Below are 18,724 nucleotides of genomic sequence, written 5' to 3'. Positions count from 1 at the left end.
GGTGCTGGAACCCGGAGGGGTAGCATAAGCTGCAAGAGCAAATGGAAATAGCGAGGACCAGCTGACAGTGCTGGCACCCGGAGGGGCAGCAGAAGGAATAAGAGCCAATGGCACAACCGAGGACCAGCTGACGGTGCTGGAACCCGGTTACTAAGCAGGAGGTACCTGTGCTACAAAGCACTACCAAGGACCAGCAGACGTTGCCGGAACTCGGATACCGAGATGGAGGCACCTAGGCCAAAGGCTCTGCCGAGAACCAGCTGACGGTGCTGGAACCCGGAGGGGCAGCTGAAGTTACCCCTGAAAAGCAAAGTTGGCATGCCGCAAGCTGGCCGCAGTTACCGAATCACACAGTCCTACAGGGGGTGCTTGTCCTACTGGCACTACGGAACAAGCCTTTCTTACCAGAACCCGCAGTCCACATAGGAAGCACCTAAACTGCTGGCACCCTAGCCTCGGCTAACCCAACCGCAACACGACATGGCAACTTGGGGTGGCAAACTGACATTGACACTTCCCGGAAACAGCAGGCAGGGCTGGAACCAAGCTGGGCAGGAGGGAGTACCCGTGCCAAAGTCAGTTATGAGCAGCAACTGGCGATGTTGGAGCCCAGGGACAAGCACTTAGCAGGCTGAGGCCTGATGTGCTGTCAATTGGGAGGCAGCAGGACAGATTGCCATCAAAACAGCAGGGGAACAGCTGACGTTACTGAACCCCACAAACACAGGAGCTAGTGTTTTACTCTGTGAAGACGGCACTTCCGAGCAACAACTGGCTGTGTTGAAGCCCAGGGACAAGCACGGAGCAGGCTGAGGCTGCATTGAAGAAATTTTAAGATCGGTTGTAGACTTCTACTAATTTTAACCAAGCTCCACATAGGCCTGTGGCTTCACTGATTTTCGTATTTCCCCTGTCCTCCAACCCTGCCAGTTACAGCTCCGAATTGGCGTCTGCACAATCCACACTTGTTCCTGTGTTACAGTTGTTCAGTCCGGTCAGTTAATCCCCTGATGTGTGTCTGGCAATGTCGCCTGCTCTGTCCACATTCCCATAACTTCGGAGCTGTAACTGGCAGGGTTGGAGGACAGGGGAAATACGAGAGACAGTGGAGCCACAGGCCTAATTGGAGCACGGTTAAAAATCAGTAGTAGTAGGACTGTGTAGGCAGCAGGAGACTTTGCCATCCACACAGCAGGGGATCAGCTAGCGTTACTGAACCCCACTGAGACACGGGAGCAAGTGTCTCTTTCCGTGTGGACGGCACTTCCGAGCTACAACTGGCTGTGTTGCAGCCCAGGAAATAGGAGGGTGTAGGCAGAGGCCTACTGTCTTTGGAATGCGGAGACAGCAGGAGAGACTGCCATCCACACAGCAGGGGAACAGCTGACGTTACTGAACCCCACTGAGACACGGCAGCAAGTGTCTCTTTCCGTGTGGACGGCACTTCCGAGCTACAACTGGCTGTGTTGCAGCCCAGGAAATAGGAGGGTGTAGGCAGAGGCCTACTGTCTTTGGAATGCGGAGACAGCAGGAGAGACTGCCATCCACACAGCAGGGGAACAGCTGACGTTACTGAACCCCACTGAGACACGGCAGCAAGTGTCTCTTTCCGTGTGGACGGCACTTCCGAGCTACAACTGGCTGTGTTGAAGCCCAGGAAATAGGAGGGTGTAGGCAGAGGCCTACTGTCTTTGGAATGCGGAGACAGCAGGAGAGACTGCCATCCACACAGCAGGGGAACAGCTGGCGTTACTGAACCCCACTGAGAGACGGGAGCAAGTGTCTCTTTCCGTGTGGACGGCACTTCCGAGCTACAACTGGCTGTGTTGAAGCCCAGGAAATAGGAGGGTGTAGGCAGAGGCCTACTGTCTTTGGAATGCGGAGACAGCAGGAGAGACTGCCATCCACACAGCAGGGGAACAGCTGGCGTTACTGAACCCCACTGAGAGACGGGAGCAAGTGTCTCTTTCCGTGTGGACGGCACTTCCGAGCTACAACTGGCTGTGTTGAAGCCCAGGAAATAGGAGGGTGTAGGCAGAGGCCTACTGTCTTTGGAATGCGGAGACAGCAGGAGAGACTGCCATCCACACAGCAGGGGAACAGCTGGCGTTACTGAACCCCACTGAGACACGGGAGCAAGTGTCTCTTTCCGTGTGGACGGCACTTCCGAGCTACAACTGGCTGTGTTGAAGCCCAGGAAATAGGAGGGTGTAGGCAGAGGCCTACTGTCTTTGGAATGCGGAGACAGCAGGAGAGACTGCCATCTCCACAGCAGGGGAACAGCTGGCAGTGCTGAACCCCACTAACACTTGAACGAATGTGTTTGGCTCTGTGGAGACGACACTTCTGAACACCAACTGACGCTGTTGGAGCCCAGGATTAGGCGAGGAGCAGGCTGGGGCCTGTTGCTTTTGGCAGGTGAAGGCAACAGGAGACTTGCCATCTCCACAGCAGGGGAACAGCTTGCAGTGCTGAACCCCACTAACACTTGAACGAATGTGTTTGGCTCTGTGGAGACGACACTTCTGAACACCAACTGACGCTGTTGGAGCCCAGGATCAGGCGTGGAGCAGGCTGGGGCCTACTGGATTTTGGCAGGTGTAGGCAGCAGGAGACTTGCCATCTCCACAGCAGGGGAACAGCTGGCAGTGCTGAACCCCACTAACACTTGAACGAATGTGTTTGGCTCTGTGGAGACGACACTTCTGAACACCAACTGACGCTGTTGGAGCCCAGGATTAGGCGAGGAGCAGGCTGGGGCCTGTTGCTTTTGGCAGGTGAAGGCAGCAGGAGACTTGCCATCTCCACAGCAGGGGAACAGCTGGCAGTGCTGAACCCCACTAACACTTGAACGAATGTGTTTGGCTCTGTGGAGACGACACTTCTGAACACCAACTGACGCTGTTGGAGCCCAGGATCAGGCGTGGAGCAGGCTGGGGCCTACTGGATTTTGGCAGGTGTAGGCAGCAGGAGACTTGCCATCTCCACAGCAGGGGAACAGCTGGCAGTGCTGAACCCCACTAACACTTGCGAACACCAACTGACGCTGTTGGAGCCCAGGATTACGCATGTCGCATGCAGAGGCCAATGGGCAGCGGTTTTTATGGAGGTTGTTGACTACTACTGATTCTAACCATGCTCCACTTAGGCCTCTGGCTCCACTGTCTCTACTATTTACCCTGGACTCCAACCCCGCCAGCTACATCTCTGAAGTGGCGTCAGCACAATCTACACTTGTTCCTGTGTTACTGGTGCTCAGTCCCATCAGTTGATCCCCTGATGTTTGTCCGGCAAGTTCGCCAGCTCTGTCCTCATTCCCACTACTGGTTATGGGAATGTGGACAGAGCAGGAGACCTTGCCAGACACACATCAGGGGATAAACTGATGGGACTGAGCCACAGGAACACAGGAACAAGTGTAGATTGTGCTGACGCCACTTCAGAGATGTAGATGGCGGGGTTGGAGGCCAGGGGAAATAGAGACAGTGGAGCCAGAGACCTAAGTTGGGCACGGTTAAAAATCAGTAGTGGTTTGAATGTTGATGGAGCTGGTGACTTTGCCATCCACACAGCAGGGGATCAGCTGGTGTTACTGAACCCCACTAACACAGGAGCTAGTGTGTTTCTCTTTTCAGACGACACATCTGAGCGACAACTGGCTGTGTTGAAGCACAGGGATTATAGTTCAGGTGGTAGAAAAATGAACACACCAGCAGACCTGGATACAGTTGCCAACCACTAATTTAGTCTGTAAGAGGAATGGCAAAGTCTTTGGAGATCCAGGCCTTGTTCATTTTCAGAAAAGTCAGCCGGTCAACATTATCGGAAGATAGTCGCGTGCGACGGTCTGTTAGTACACCACCTGCGGCACTAAAGACGCGTTCCGATAATACACTGGCAGCAGGGCAAGCCAGCACCTCCAATGCATACTGGCTAAGCTCTGGCCATGTATCCAGCTTAGAGACCCAAAACTTGAAGGGGGAAGAGCCATCTGGGAGTACAGTGACAGGGCAAGACATGTAGTCTGACACCATCTGACGGAAGCGTTGCCTCCTGCTGACTCGAGGCGTCGCTGATGGTGTAGACAATTGTGGTGGACACACAAAACTTTGCCACATTTGGGCCATAGTGGTCTTGCCTTGTGCTGCGGCGCTGCCTCTGCTCCCTCTTTGTGCAGAGTTTCCTCCACTGCCTCGACGCACAGAGCTGCTTTGTAAAGCACTAGCAACAATGCTGTCGGGTGGAATGGAAAACATTATGGACTGCACCAGTGACTCTTCGTACTCCCGCAGTTTACGCTCCCGGTTCAACATTGGTATGAGCCTTTGTACGCTGTCCCGGTAGCGAGGATCTAGGAGGCTGTACACCCAATAATCAGCCGAGACGAGAATGTGGGCGATGCGGCGGTCGTTTCTCAGGCACTGCAGCATGAAATCAACCATGTGCTGCAGACTCCCAACTGCCAAAGAACCGCTGTCCCCTGTTTGAGGCGTGACCTCGGCCTGCTCTGCATCACCCCACCCTCGCTGTACATACTGAGTAGAGGTTTGTGTACCTCCCTCTGGAGAGATGTCTTCCTCCTCCATCGACTCCTCCTCATCCTCACAAAGTGTCCCCTGCCTAGGCCTTTGTGAGGAAACACGTAGCGCAGACTGTCCAGAAGCAGATGGCATTTGGGACTCCTCATCCTCCACCTCTTCCGAAACCTCATCCCTTAGTGCTTGCAGTGTTTGTTGAAGCAGGCAGATAAGGGGGACAGTCATGCTGACTAGTGCATCATCTGCACTCGCCATCCGTGTGGATTCATCGAAGGCACGCAAAACGAGGCAGATGTCCTTTATAGAGGCCCACTCAATGGTGCTGAAGTGTGAACGGCGTACAGTGCGACTTGTTTGCGCCTGATGCAGCTGGTACTCCATGACTGCTGCCTGCTGCTCACACAACCGCTCCAACATATGTAACGTTGAATTCCACCGGGTGGGTAGGTCACATATGATGCGATGTTCCGGAAGGCCAAATCGTCGCTGCAGAGCAGCGAGGCGCGATCTTGCCGTGCTGGAACGCCGCAAGTGAGCGCACTCTATGCGGACCTTGTGCAACAGTGCATCAAGATCCGGATAGTCCCTCAGAAAGCTCTGCACGACCAAGTTAAGCACATGTGCCAGACATGGGATGTGTGTGAGGTTGCCTAGGCCAAGAGCTGCCACCAGATTTCGGCCATTGTCACACACTACCAAGCCCGGCTGGAGATTCGCTGGCCCAAACCACACATCGCTCTCCTGCTTGATAGCATTCCAGAGCTCCTGCGCTGTGTGGCTTCGATTCCCCAAAGAAATTAATTTGAGTACAGCCTGTTGACGTTTGGCCACGGCTGTGCTCATATCGGTCGTAACAGGCTCCTGCTCTGCTGTTTCTGAGGAACTTGAGTAGGAGGAGGAGTCTATGTGTACAGACTGGAGTCCTGCAATCCGTGGCGTTGGAAGAACACGTACAGCGCCACTCTCCAGATCTGTACCCGGCTCCACAACATTGACCCAGTGGGCAGTGAGGGAAAGGTATCGTCCCTGTCCATGGTTACTGGTCCACGCATCGGTGGTCAGGTGGACCTTGCTACTAACGGCGTTTAGTAGCGCATGTTTTATTTTGCCCTCAACATTTTTCTGCAGGGCAGGGACGGCTCGCCTGCTGAAATAAAAGCGGCTGGGCACGTTGTATTGGGGGACTGCCAATGCCATTAAGTCCCGGAAGGTGTCAGTGTCCACCAGCCTGAATGACAGCATTTCAACTGCCAGAAGTTTGGCAATGCCAGCATTCAGAGACTGTGCTCGGGGATGGTTTGCCGAGTAAGGGCGCCTTTTATCCCATGCCTGTGCTACCGATGGCTGTGATGGATGGGAACGTGCTGCTATGGGTGGAATCTGACAGGGTCTCCGGACAACAGTGGCAGAGGTTCTTCCTTGGCGATCCTGTGAGGAAGCCGAACCAGCAGTGTGTGAGCTGGAGGAAGAGGCCCCAACACGAACTGAAGAGGTGGTAGGTGGTGCTGTACATTGGCCTACGTCTTCAGGGTGTCTCTGCAACTCCAACTCGTGCTTGGTGCGCACATGTTTCCACATATTTGTGGTATTGAGGTTGCTGACATTTCTCCCTCTTTTGACTTTCTGATGACACAGCTTGCATTTGACAAAGCAAATGTCATCTGCAACTGTGTCAAAAAAGGACCACGCACTGCAAGTCTTGGGAGCGCCCGTTTTGCCTTTGGAATGAGGAATGCTCCTAACGGGTGCCGAAGTGGAGGGTACAGGCAACCAAGTCTTCCCCCTCCCTCTGCCTCCTGTTTTGGCCGGTAGGGGAATCTCTTCCTCCGAGCTGCTCCCACCACCTTCCTGTTCCTCACGCCATGATGGGTCAAGGACCTCATCATCTTCCCTCCCCTCTTCAAACAGCTGCTTCTCCAGGGTTGTCTCGCCAGCACCGTACGCACCAGAAAGTGGCAACTGAGTCTCGTCATCATCTGATGCGTACTGAGGTGTGCTGACCATAGGCACTGGCCCACTCGCCTCTTCAGATTCAGAGGGACAAAGAAGTTGCGCATCACTGCATACTCCCTCTTCTTCACATTCAGGAATGCTGCTTGGCTGGCCCCCTCTTTCCAAGCCAACAGATTCCGAGAACAAAAGTAGAGACTGTGATGGCTCCTGTCCATGTCTCTCTGACTGCCTGGGCACTTTGGCAGGTGGTGAAGAGACAGATGGTTGCTCTTCGGTGCTCTGGTCCTGAGAGGCTGTGGAAGTAATTGAAGTCGATGCGTTAGCTGCCATCCATCCGACAACGGCTTCAATTTGTTCCTCCCGCAGCAGTGGGGTACGTTGAGGTCCTACAAAGCTGCGCATAAAGGACTGTTGCCTGCTAAAACTGGGGGATGCTGATCCACTGGTGCCCGCAGCAGGCCCAGAATCCCCACGTCCTCTACCTGCAGAATCCCCACGTCCTCTCCCTGCAGAATCCCCACGTCCTCTCCCTGCTGAAACTCCACGCCCACGCGCCTTACTCCCTGCCTTCTTCATCTTGCCAGACTGCTTAAGATAGGCAGAAAAGTACAAAGGGGGGCCTTAGTGTGCTTATTCCTGAACAGCTGGTTACAGGTACAAGAAACACTAATTTTATGAAGTGTGTGTGTGTGGACTACACTTTAATAGGAGCTGATGTGGCCTAAACAAGTTCCAAATGTAGTGTTTGGTGAACTTTTTTTGTGGTTTCTTTGTTGGAAACAAACTCAAAGTATGTGAACAAAGAATTGAAACTGATAGTATCACCAACTTTTTGGAGCTATTACAATGCAGGCAGGTAACCTACAATGCAAAAGATGAGGCTCCAAAAAAATTGGGTAATACTAATCTGGCTGCGCCGGCAGGGCACAAGCCAGAAAAAAAGGCTCCTCTATCTACTCCTATATAGTGTTTGCAACCAACCAATGTTGATGGATACGGATGGATGCACACTAATAGGAGAAGAAAAAATGAGCTGCACTCAAAGACAAATATGTGTGAGGCAGTGACGCACGTTGAGCGTCCTACAACCAGACGTAGCTGCAGGACACTCTACTCAGCGTGAGCTGCACTCACACACAGTCAGAGACCTCTCAGACAGCCGTGAACAGTGCAGCTAAGTGGGCACTGGCACTGACAGGCTGCAGAAAGGCTCCGCTGTGTACTCCTATATAGTGTTTGCAACCACCGTTGATGGAGACGGATGGATGCACACTAATAGAAGAAAAAATGAGCTGCACTCAAATAAAAATATGTGTGAGGCACTGACGCACGCTGAGCGTCCTACAGCCAGACGTAGCTGCAGGACACACTACTCAGCGTGAGCTGCACTCACACACAGTCAGAGACCTCTCAGACAGCCGTGAACAGTGCAGCAAAGTGGACACTAGCACTGAAAGGCTGCAGAAATGCTCCGCTGTCTACTACTAGTGTTTGCAACCAACGTATATGGATACGGATGGAAGCACACTAGATTGAAATTATGTAAAAAATGCAGATCAAAAATTAAAAGATGTATGAGGCAGCAGTGAGGCACGCTGGGCAGCCTACAACCTGACGTGGCTGCAGGACCCACTCCACAGCGTGAGCTGCACTCACACAGCCCTTGCAGACAGCTGTGAACACTGCTGCTACGGCAAAGAAGGCTACAGTGGTGGTTTATGTAGCCTGGGTAAAGCACTAGATGTTTGGTGGAATCGCTATTTCTAACTGTCCCTCACAGTCTTCTACAGCAGCCTGTCCCTAACTGAATTCACAGCAGAGTGAACCAGAAATGGCGGCTGATGTGGCTTTTATAGTGCATCATGACATCATTTCGGCAGCCAATCACAGCCATGCCAATAGTTAACATGCCTACATGCCTAACAGGATGTGCCCACACTTCGGAGGATTCCCATTGGCTTAATCAAAGCAAGCAGGCTCATAGCATGATGGGAACTTCCGATTCCGGTATCCGATATGACAAAAGTATCGGAAGTCAGTATCGGAATTCCGATACCGCTAATATCGGCCGATACCTGATACTTGCGGTATCGGAATGCTCAACACTAGTCATGGCCAAAAGTTTTGAGAATGACACAAATATTATATTTTCACATGATCTGCTGGCCTCTGGTTTTTATGTGTGTTTGTCAGATGTTTTTATCACATAAAGAAATATAATTGCAATCATATTATGAGTAACAAAAGGTTATATTGACAGTTAGAATGAGTTAATGCAGCAAGTCAATATTTGCAGTGTTGACCCTTCTTCAGGACCTCAGCAATTCTCCCTGGCATGCTCTCAATCAACTTCTGGATCAAATCCTGACTGATAGCAGTCCATTCTTGCAAAATCAATGCTTTTATTTTGTCTGAATTTGAAGGTTTTTGTTTGTCCACCCGTCTCTTGATGATTGACCACAAGTTCTCAATGGGATTAAGATCTGGGGAGTTTCCAGGCCATGGTCCCAAAATCTCTATGTTTTGTTCCCTGAGCCATTTAGTTATCACCTTTGCTTTATGGCAAGGTGCTCCATCATGTTGAAAAAGGCATTGTTGATCGCCAAACTGCTCTTGGACGGTTGGGAGAAGTTGCTCTTGGAGGACATTCTGGTACCATTCTTTATTCATGGCTGTGTTTTTAGGCAAGACTGAGAGAGAGCCCATTCCCTTGGCTGAGAAGCCACCCCACACATGAATGGTTTCAGGATGCTTGACAGTTGGCATGAGACAAGACTGGTGGTAGCGCTCACCTGGTCTTCTCCGAATAAGCCGTTTTCCAAATGTCCCAAACAATCGAAAAGGGGATTCATCAGAGAAAATGACTTTACCCCAGTCCTCAGCAGTCCACTCCCTGTACCTCTTGCAGAATATCAGTCTGTCCATGATGTTTTTCCTGGAGAGAAGTGGCTTCTTTGCTGCCCTCCTTGAGACCAGGCCTTGCTCCAAGAGTCTCCACCTCACAGTGCATGCAGATGCACTCACACCTGCCTGCTGCCATTCCTGAGCAAGCTCTGCACTGCTGGTAGCCCGATCCCACAGCTGAAACACTTTTAAGAGACGGTCCTGGCGCTTGCTGGTCTTTCTTGGGCGCCCTGGAGCCTTTTTGGCAACAAGGGAACCTCTCTCCTTGAAGTTCTTGATGATGCGATAGATTGTTGACTGAGGTGCAATCTTTCTAGCTGTGATACTCTTCCCTGTTAGGCCATTTTTGTGCAGTGCAATGATGACTGCACGTGTTTCTTTAGAGATAACAGAAGAGAAACAATGATGCCAAGCACCAGCCTCCTTTCAAAGTGTCCAGTGGTGTCATTCTTACTTAATCATGACAGATTGATCTCCAGCCCTGTCCTCATCAACCCCCACACCTGTGTTAATGGAGCAATCACTGAAACGATGTTAGCTGGTCCTTTTAAGGCAGGGCTGCAATGATGTTGAAATGTGTTTTGGGGGATAAAGTTCATTTTCTAGGCAAATATTGACTTTGCAAGTAATTGCTGTTAAGCTGTTCACTTTTTATAACATTCTGGAGTATATGCAAATTGCCATTAGAAAAAATGAAGCAGTAGACTTTGTAAAAATTAATATTTGTGTCATTCTCAAAACTTTTGGCCATGACTGTAGTTGTGTTGTTAAGATCAGGGGTCTGCAATCCGCTGAGCGACCAACCTCTCTGGTGTTCTGGTGGCATAGCCTATTGCACTCTCCTCCTCGGTGACCCATTCATAACAGACAACAATCTAAAATACAAGGCCAAGTCGACCTGTCAATGGCTACAGCAGAACAAAGTGAAGGTTCTGGAGTGGCCAGCTTAGTTTCCTGACCTCAATATTATTGAGCCACTCTGGGGAGAACTTAAGCGTACAGCTCATGCTTATTCAGCCCAGGAATTTACAGGAACTGGAGGCTTTTTGCCAAGAAGAGTGGGCAGCTTTACCATCTGAGAAAATAAAGAACCCCATCCACAACTACCACAAAAGACTTCACGCTGTCATTGATGTTAGAGGGGGCAATACACGGTATTAAGAATTGAGGTATGTAAACTTTTGATCAGGGTCATTTGGATGCTTTTGGCTGTCATTATGATTTAAAAAGAGAGAACACAGTAGTTTGACAATAAATGCCAAGAAAGCAAATATTCTGCTTGGGTATGTAAACTTTTGAGCACAACTGTATTAATACAATTATTGACTCTCACGTGGGGGGGAGTCAATTAACAGATACCAACACAGGCATCTTTAGGGGGCAGAAACCATTAACCAATTCACTCAATCATTAGTCCTCAAGAAAGGCAGCAAAGGAGAATTCCTCATTAAGCCCAGAGGGACTACGTGACTTTCATTTAAAAATCCATCTACATTCCTCCTGCAGTAAAACCTGATCAAGGTTACCTTTACAGGGTCTCAAAACCATATGTCTAATCCCCAATATCTGAATATCAAGAGGATTACTAGGATATACCTTCCTGATATGTACTGACAGGGGAGTCTCAGCACCCGTATTGATGGAGCTAATATGCTTAAATGTCTCCTCATCTCCTGTATCTTCTTACCAGCATATAATTTCGGGCACGGGCGTCTAATCATGTAAACCACACCCCGGGTCTTGCAATTGATATCATCCTGGTCAAGATATTCTCTATTGTCCACAGGATTTATAACATTCCTCATTTCTGGCAAATATTTGCAAAAAGTACATGACCCACAAGGATGTGATCCCTCGTTACTACTTTGTCCTCCGTCAGCTCCAATACGTTCAGTAGATAGATGTCTATGTGTTAGGTAGCCCCTCAAATTTTTCCCCCTGCGGTAACAGTTGGATACCGTCCAATTACATCCCTCAAATCCGGGCCAGCCCTTTGTATCGACCAGTACTTCCATAGGACATTATAAGCACCCATCGCTTTCTCATCATATGTCCCTATAAATCTTATGAATGGGGTTTCTACCTTTCTGGGAGTCACATCCAGTAATCTTTCTCTGTCGGTCATTTCAACCCTATTAAATGCCCTGTGGAGCACATTCTTGGGATAACCTCTTGACCTAAATCTCTAAAGAGGTTCTGACTCTCTACCAAACAAGACATTATTAGAGCAGTTACGCCCTGCCCAAAGGTACTGGCCAATCGGTGTACCGGCCTTTAAAAACAGAGGGTGCCAGCTTTCCCACTGTAAAAACTTGTTAATTGACATGGGTTTTCTATATATGTTGGTTTGTATATCACCTTTTTTATCAATTGAAATTGTAAGTGTTGTGAATTCGCTTTCTGGCCTCCCTCTGGTTATTAATGAAGGTAGTGGAGCTGGTCAGATTGACAGAGGGGTTACGAGTTCTCTTTCTGGGCTCCCTCTGGTGGTTACTGGAGGTAATCCAGCTGATCTGATTGACAGAGGCTTGCCACCTGATAATGAGGATGACGATTGGAGATCTGGGGTTTCAGAGTGGGATATAAGACAGACGACTCCCTCTATCCCTCCTGGTGATTTTCTCCCTGTGCCTCCTGAGGTCTGATGTATCCAACTCTGTCCCTGCATGTTCAGCTAAGTGGTTCATTTGCTATTCTGTTTGCATTTGATCTGGTTTTGTCTATCTCTGCTTTGTGCGGGTCAGCCTGCTCCGGCTGGGGCTGTGCTGAATCACCGCCCATATGTTACTGCTTTTCCAGTCTGTTTTGTCCCCTGTTAGATTGGTCTCTTTTTGCTCTGCTTTCAGAATATACCAGAGTGCTGATATAGTGGGGGGCGAAGTCGTGCAACTTCAGTGTTTTTGTGCATCAGAAGTGTTGGACTTTTTGCATGCTTTTTTGCGTGATTGCAGACATTGTCTTTCCTTTCCTATCCTGTCTAGTCAGTGTGGGCCCCATCATTTGCTCAGTCTATTTTCCTGCCTGCATTTGTGTTTTCATCTTGTCTCACCAACAATATATGTTTGGGGCTATCTATTCCTTTGGGGTCTGCTCTGGGGCAGTTTAGATTTCCCCTTTCTTGCTTTAGGCTTAGTTAGCTCTCCGGCTGTGCCAAGGCATCTAGGATCATCGTAGGTACGCTCCACGGCTACTGCTAGTTGTGTGGATAGGATCAGGGGTCTGCAATCCACTTAGTTACTAACCTCTCTTGTTTTCTGTGGCTTAGCGGGGGCCTGCTCTCCTCCTCGGTGACCCATTCATAACAGAATCACCAGCCTAACTGTAGACTCTAGGGTACTCTAAAGAAGGAAAGAATTTAAAAAAAAAAAAAAGTGTCAGATTTTTTTATATATATTTTTTCTGGGGCTGCAGGAGGAGATTTTTCTTTTTTTCTCTTTCTCAAAAAAATGGAGACTAAGCAATTGTCTGATCGTGTTGAGCAGCTCGCTGCTGAAGTGGCCCGGACCACCAAGAAAATTGTAAATTTTTGGTGTTGCACAATTTACATGATACTATTGTTCTGGGTTTTCCTTGGTTGCAAACTCATAATCCTGTTTTGGATTGGAAATCTGTCTGTGGTGAGTTGGGGTTGTCAATGTGTTCTTAGTTACACTCCTGTTTTCTCCACCTCTCCCCAGTCTCATGATGTTCCTGACTATTTGGCTGATTTTTCTGATGTATCTAGTGAGAGTATGTCTGCATCTTTGCCTCCTCATAGGAGTAAAGGCCCCGTCACACTAAGCGACTTACCAGCGATCCCGACACCGATATCAAGGTGTCAGGATCGCTAGTAAGTCGCTATGTGATCGCTGGTGAGCTGTCACACAGACAGCTTCACCAGCTATCAGCACAGCGATGCCAAGCGCCCGGCATCGCTGGCCATCCCTGTAAAAAATAGAATCAAAATAAAAAATATAGTTATTCTCACCTTCCGACGTCGCGTTCAGCCATCCTGCCTCTCTCCACGCTCTGGTCCCAGTGATCCTTTGCGAGAATGACCGCGAGATGTCACGGTCTCGAGGGATAACAAAGTCTCGCGGTCATTCGTGCAAAGGATCACTGGGACCAGAACGTGGAGAGAGGCAGGATGGCTGAACAGGACGTAGGAAGGTGAGAATAACTATATTCTTTATTTCCTTTATTATTTTTTACACCTGATCGCTGGTCTCCCGCCTGTCACACAGCGATGCGTGCTAGCCAGCGGGAGACCAGCGACCAAAGAAATGTCCAGAGGTTTCTTCCAGCGATCAGCGATACCGGCAGGGGGGCCGCTCGCTGATCGCTGTCACACACAGCGATCTCGCTGGTGAGATCACTGTTACGTCACAAAAGTTGTGACTCAGCAGCGATCTCGCTACCGAGATCGCTTAGTGTGACGGGGCCTTTATGACTGTGCAATTGAGTTAATGCCCGGGTGTAAATTTCCCATGGGTCGGCTTTTCAACTTCTCGGTACCCGTACATGATGCTATGCGATCTTATATCAAGGAGTCGTTGGAGAGAGGTCATATTAGACCATCCTCTTCACCTTTAGGTGCTGGGTTTTTTTATGTGGCCAAGAAAGATGGTTCATTAAGGCCATGTATTGACTATCGTTCCCTTAATAAAAGCACTGTTAAATATCGGTACCCGTTACCCCTGATTTCTGATTTATTTTCCAGAGTTAAAAGTGCTTGTTGGTTTACCAAGCTTGACCTCAGGGGGGCATACAATCTTATTCGCATCAAGCACGGGGATGAATGGAAGACGGCATTTAATACTCCGGAGGGACATTTTTAGTACCTGGTGATGCCTTTTGGCTCACTAAAGCCCCTTCCATCTTCCAATCTTTTATGACGATATTTTCCAGGACTTTGTGGATAAGTTTTTGCTAATTTATCTGGATGATATTTTGATCTTTTCCAGTGATTGGGATTCTCATGTGGAACATGTCCGGACTGTGTTCCAGATTTTGAGGGAAAATTCTCTGTATGCTAAGGGATCGAAGTGCCTCTTTGGTGTACAGAGGATTTCATTTTTGGGATTCATTTTGTCCCCGTCTGCTATTGAAATGGACCCGGCCAAGATGCAGGCTATTTATGATTGGGTTCAGCCCACTTCTTTGAAGGCTCTACAGAAATTTTTGGGTTTTGCTAATTTCTACCGTAAATTTATAAGTAATTTTTCTGGTATTGTTAAACCACTGACTGATTTGACCAAAAAGGGCGCTGATGTGGTGAATTGGTCTCCAGAGGCAGTCTCGGAATTTCAGGAGCTTAAGCGGAGATTCACTTCTGCTCCGGTTCTACGGCAACCTGATGTCTCACTCCCATTTCAGGTGGAGGTAGATGCTTCTGAGATTGGTGCAGGAGCCGTTTTGTCCCAAAAACATCCGGTGACTTCTAAGATGAATCCCTGTGCCTTCTTTTCTCGAAAATTCTCCCCATCTGAACGTAACTATGACGTGGGGAATCGAGAATTGTTGGCCATGAAATGGGCATTTGAAGAGTGGAGACATTGGTTGGAGGGAGCTAGACATCAAGTTGTGGTCCTCACCGACCACAAGAATTTGATTTATCTTGAATCAGCCAAATGCTTGAATCCTAGATAGGCTAGGTGGGCCTTCTTTTTCACGCGTTTTAATTTTGTGGTCTCTTTTCTTCCGGGCACTAAGAATGTTAAGGCGGACGTCCTTTCTAGGAGTTTCTTTGCAGATTCTCTTGATGTGACCGAGCCTACTACCATTCTAAATGAGGGTGTAGTTCTTTCCGCCATTTCACCCGATTTGAGACATGCCCTAGAGGAATTTCAGAAGGACAAACCTGAACGTTGCCCTATGGGAAAATTGTATGTCCCTGACCAGTGGAGGAAAAGAGTAATGACTGAAATTCATTGCTCCGCGTTGGCTGGTCATCCGGGTATTTTTGGTACCAGAGATTTGGTGAGTCTGTCTTTTTGGTGGCCTGCCTTATCTCGTGATGTCAGGAATTTTATGCAGTCCTTTGGGACTTGTTCTCGGTCCAAGCCCTGTTCTTGTTCTAGTGGGTTGTTGATGCCCCTGCCGGTGCCCAGGAGGCCATGGACCCATATCTCAATGAATTTTATTTCTGATCTTCCTGTCTCTCAGAGAGTGACTGTTATCTGAGTAATTTGTGATAGATTTTCTAAGACGGTCCATCTTGTACCACTCCCAAAGTTGCCATCTTCTTCTGAGTTGGTGCCCTTGTTTTTACAACATGTGGTTCGGTTGCACGGGATTCCTGAGAACATTGTGTCGGACAGAGGAGTCCAGTTTGTTTCCAGATTTTGGAGAGCTTTTTGTTCCAGACTGGGAATTCAGTTATCTTTCCCCTCTGCATTTCATCCTCAGACCAATGGGCAGGCTGAGAGAACAAACCAGACTTTGGAGTCCTATTTGAGAAGTTTCATATCTGCTGATCAGGATGACTGGGTCTCATTTTTGCCCTTGGCCAAATTCGCGCTAAACAATAGAGCTAGTTCTGCCACTTTGATGTCGCCCTTTTTCTGTAACTTTGGATTTCATCCTTGATTTTCTTCAGGGCAAGTGGAAACTTCGGCCTGCCCAAGTGTGAACTCTGTGGTAGAGAGAATGCAGCAGATTTGGGACCAAGTGGTGGATAAGTTGCCCCACTCTCAGGAAAAAGCCCAATGGTTTTCCAACCGGCATAGGACCATTGGTCCCCGGTTTAAAGTGGGTGATATGGCTTGGTTGTCTTCAAAGAATATTCCTATGAAGGTTGCGTCTCCAAAATTCAAGCCAAGATTCATTGGACCTTATAAGATTTCTTTCTTTTCTTTCTTTCCGATTGGCTCCTCCAGTTACGTTTAAGATCCATAACGTGTTTCATAAATCTTTGTTGAAGAGGTTTGTGGAGCCAGTAGTTCCTATGGTGGCACCTCCTGACCCTGTATTGGTTAAAGGCAATTTGGAGTATGAGGTAGAGAAAATATTGGATTCTCGTTTGGCTAGACGGAGACTCCAGTACTTGGTCAAATGGAAGGGTTATGGCCCGGAGGATAATTCTTGGGTCTCTGCTTCTGACATTCATGCTGAAAGATTGATTCGTGCTTTTCACCGGGCCCATCCTGATCGGCCTGGTGGCATGGATGAGGGTTCGGTGACCCCTCCTCAAGGGGGGTACTGTTGTGACTTCGCTTTCTGGCCTCCCTCTGGTTATTACTGAAAGTAGTGGAGCTGGTCAGATTGACAGAGGGGTTACGAGTTCTCTTTCTGGGCTCCCTCTGGTGGTTACTGGAGGTAATGGAGCTGATCTGATTGACAGAGGCTTGCCACCTGATAATGAGGATGACGATTGGAGATCTGGGGTTTCAGACTGGGATTTAAGACAGCCGACTCCCTCTATCCCTGCTGGTGAATTTCTCCCTGTGCCTCCTGAGGTCTGATGTTTCCAGCTCTGTTCCTGCATGTTCAGCTAAGTGGTTCATTTGCTATTCTGTTTGCATTTGATCTGGTTTTGTCTATCTCTGCTTTGTGCGGGTCAGCCAGCTCCGGCTGGGGCTGCGCTTAATCACCGCCCATATGTTACTGCTTGTGCCAGTTTGTTTTGTCCCCTGTTAGATTGGTCTCTTTTTGCTCTGCTTTCAGAATATACCAGAGTGCTGATATAGTGGGGGGCGAAGTCGTGCGACTTCAGTGTTTTTGTGCATCAGAAGTGTTGGACTTTTTGCATGCTTTTTTGCGTGATTGCAGACAGTGTCTTTCCTGTCCTGTCTAGTCAGTGTGGGCCCCATCATTTGCTCAGTCTATTTTCCTGCCTGCGTTTGTGTTTTCATCTTGTCTCACCAACAATATATGTTTGGGGCTATCTATTCCTTTGGGGTCTGCTCTGGGGCAGTTTAGATTTCCCCTTTCTTGCTTTAGGCTTAGTTAGCTCTCCGGCTGTGCCGAGGTGTCTAGGATCATCGTAGGTACGCTCCACGGCTACTGCTAGCTGTGTGGATAGGATCAGGGGTCTGCAGTCCACTTAGTTACCAATCCTCTCTGGATTTCTGTGGCTTGTGCTATCCTCCTCGGTGACCCATTCATAACAGGTAAGGTCCAGGAAATTAATTTCTTTACAACCGGCCTCCATGGTGAAATGCATACCAATTTTATTCTTATTAAAGATAGAAACAAAGTCCAGAAACCACTGTGTCGCCACATCCCACAAAATCAACACGTTGTCTATATATCTCCCCCAAAAGAAGATGTGACTGGAATAAAAAGATAAATCTTCACAGAAAACGTGAACATCTTTCCACCACCCTAAAAATAAATTAGCGAAAGTTGGTGCCCAAGAAGTACCCATAGGGGTACCTCTTATCTGATGAAAGAAGGTATCGCTAAAGGTAACATAATTGTGAGTATGAACAAATCATAATAGTGCTGTCACGCTCTTCTGTCTGTATCTGCTTGTCGTCGTGACAATTCATGTGTTTGCTTTAACCCCTTACTCCTTTCCCCCTAATTGAGCTGGGATACTGCTGGCTGTTACCTGTATGGAGCCTGCTCAGTTCCCTGCTCTTCTGCGTAGCTGCACATGTGGTGTTAGGTCTTTGCTCTGCTGCTTGACCTTTCGCATGTGCGGTCCCTGGTCGCCGCTGTGGAAGCTGTCCACGGGTTGTGAGGTCATTTGCAGCTGGTGCATGACTTTCCACGTGTGTGTAGGCTTGCAGACGATGCCAGGTGCTGTAAGCTGCAGTTCTTGCACTGATTGTGCTGCAATGGTTTCTGTGTGTGTTTAGGGCGTGCACAGCCACACCTTCCCTGCTTTTATCAGGGTTAGTGTGTGTACTTGAAATGCTGTCCCCAGCCAATTGCTGAGGGGCAGCCCCTTTATAAACTTACCCTGCCCTATGGGAGGGGCCAGAGCTACTCACAAAGCTCCTGGACTTTGCCATGTGTGTCTCGTATCTGTGTCTCTGGACCTCGTCTGTCTCGGTTATGGTACCAAAGTCCCTGCCTTGATTCCTGCTTTGTCCTGTACCCTCGCCCTGCCCCGGAGGCGATATATCCGGGCCTGAATCCCTGATCCTGTACCTGTCATGTACCTGACCCCATCTAAATTCGCCCTAGCCTGGAGGCGATGTATCCAGGCTTGAATCCTTGATCCTGTACCTATCCCTTACCTGACTATATCTGAACTGTCTGCTGTGTTATGTTCCTGGAATCCCTCTGTGTTTGGAGCCCCGCACCCAGTGACTCTGAGACTCTTGTAACCGGTGTTCCTGCTGAGCATCTACTATGCTGTGCTCTGACTACCATGCGGTGCTAGCTCCATGCAGGCCCAG

The sequence above is a fragment of the Dendrobates tinctorius genome, unplaced genomic scaffold (assembly GCF_039654945.1).
Source record: "Dendrobates tinctorius isolate UK_male_01 unplaced genomic scaffold, ASM3965494v1 ptg000086l, whole genome shotgun sequence".
Classification (NCBI taxonomy): domain Eukaryota; kingdom Metazoa; phylum Chordata; class Amphibia; order Anura; family Dendrobatidae; genus Dendrobates; species Dendrobates tinctorius.
This window is presented reverse-complemented; position numbering follows the sequence as displayed.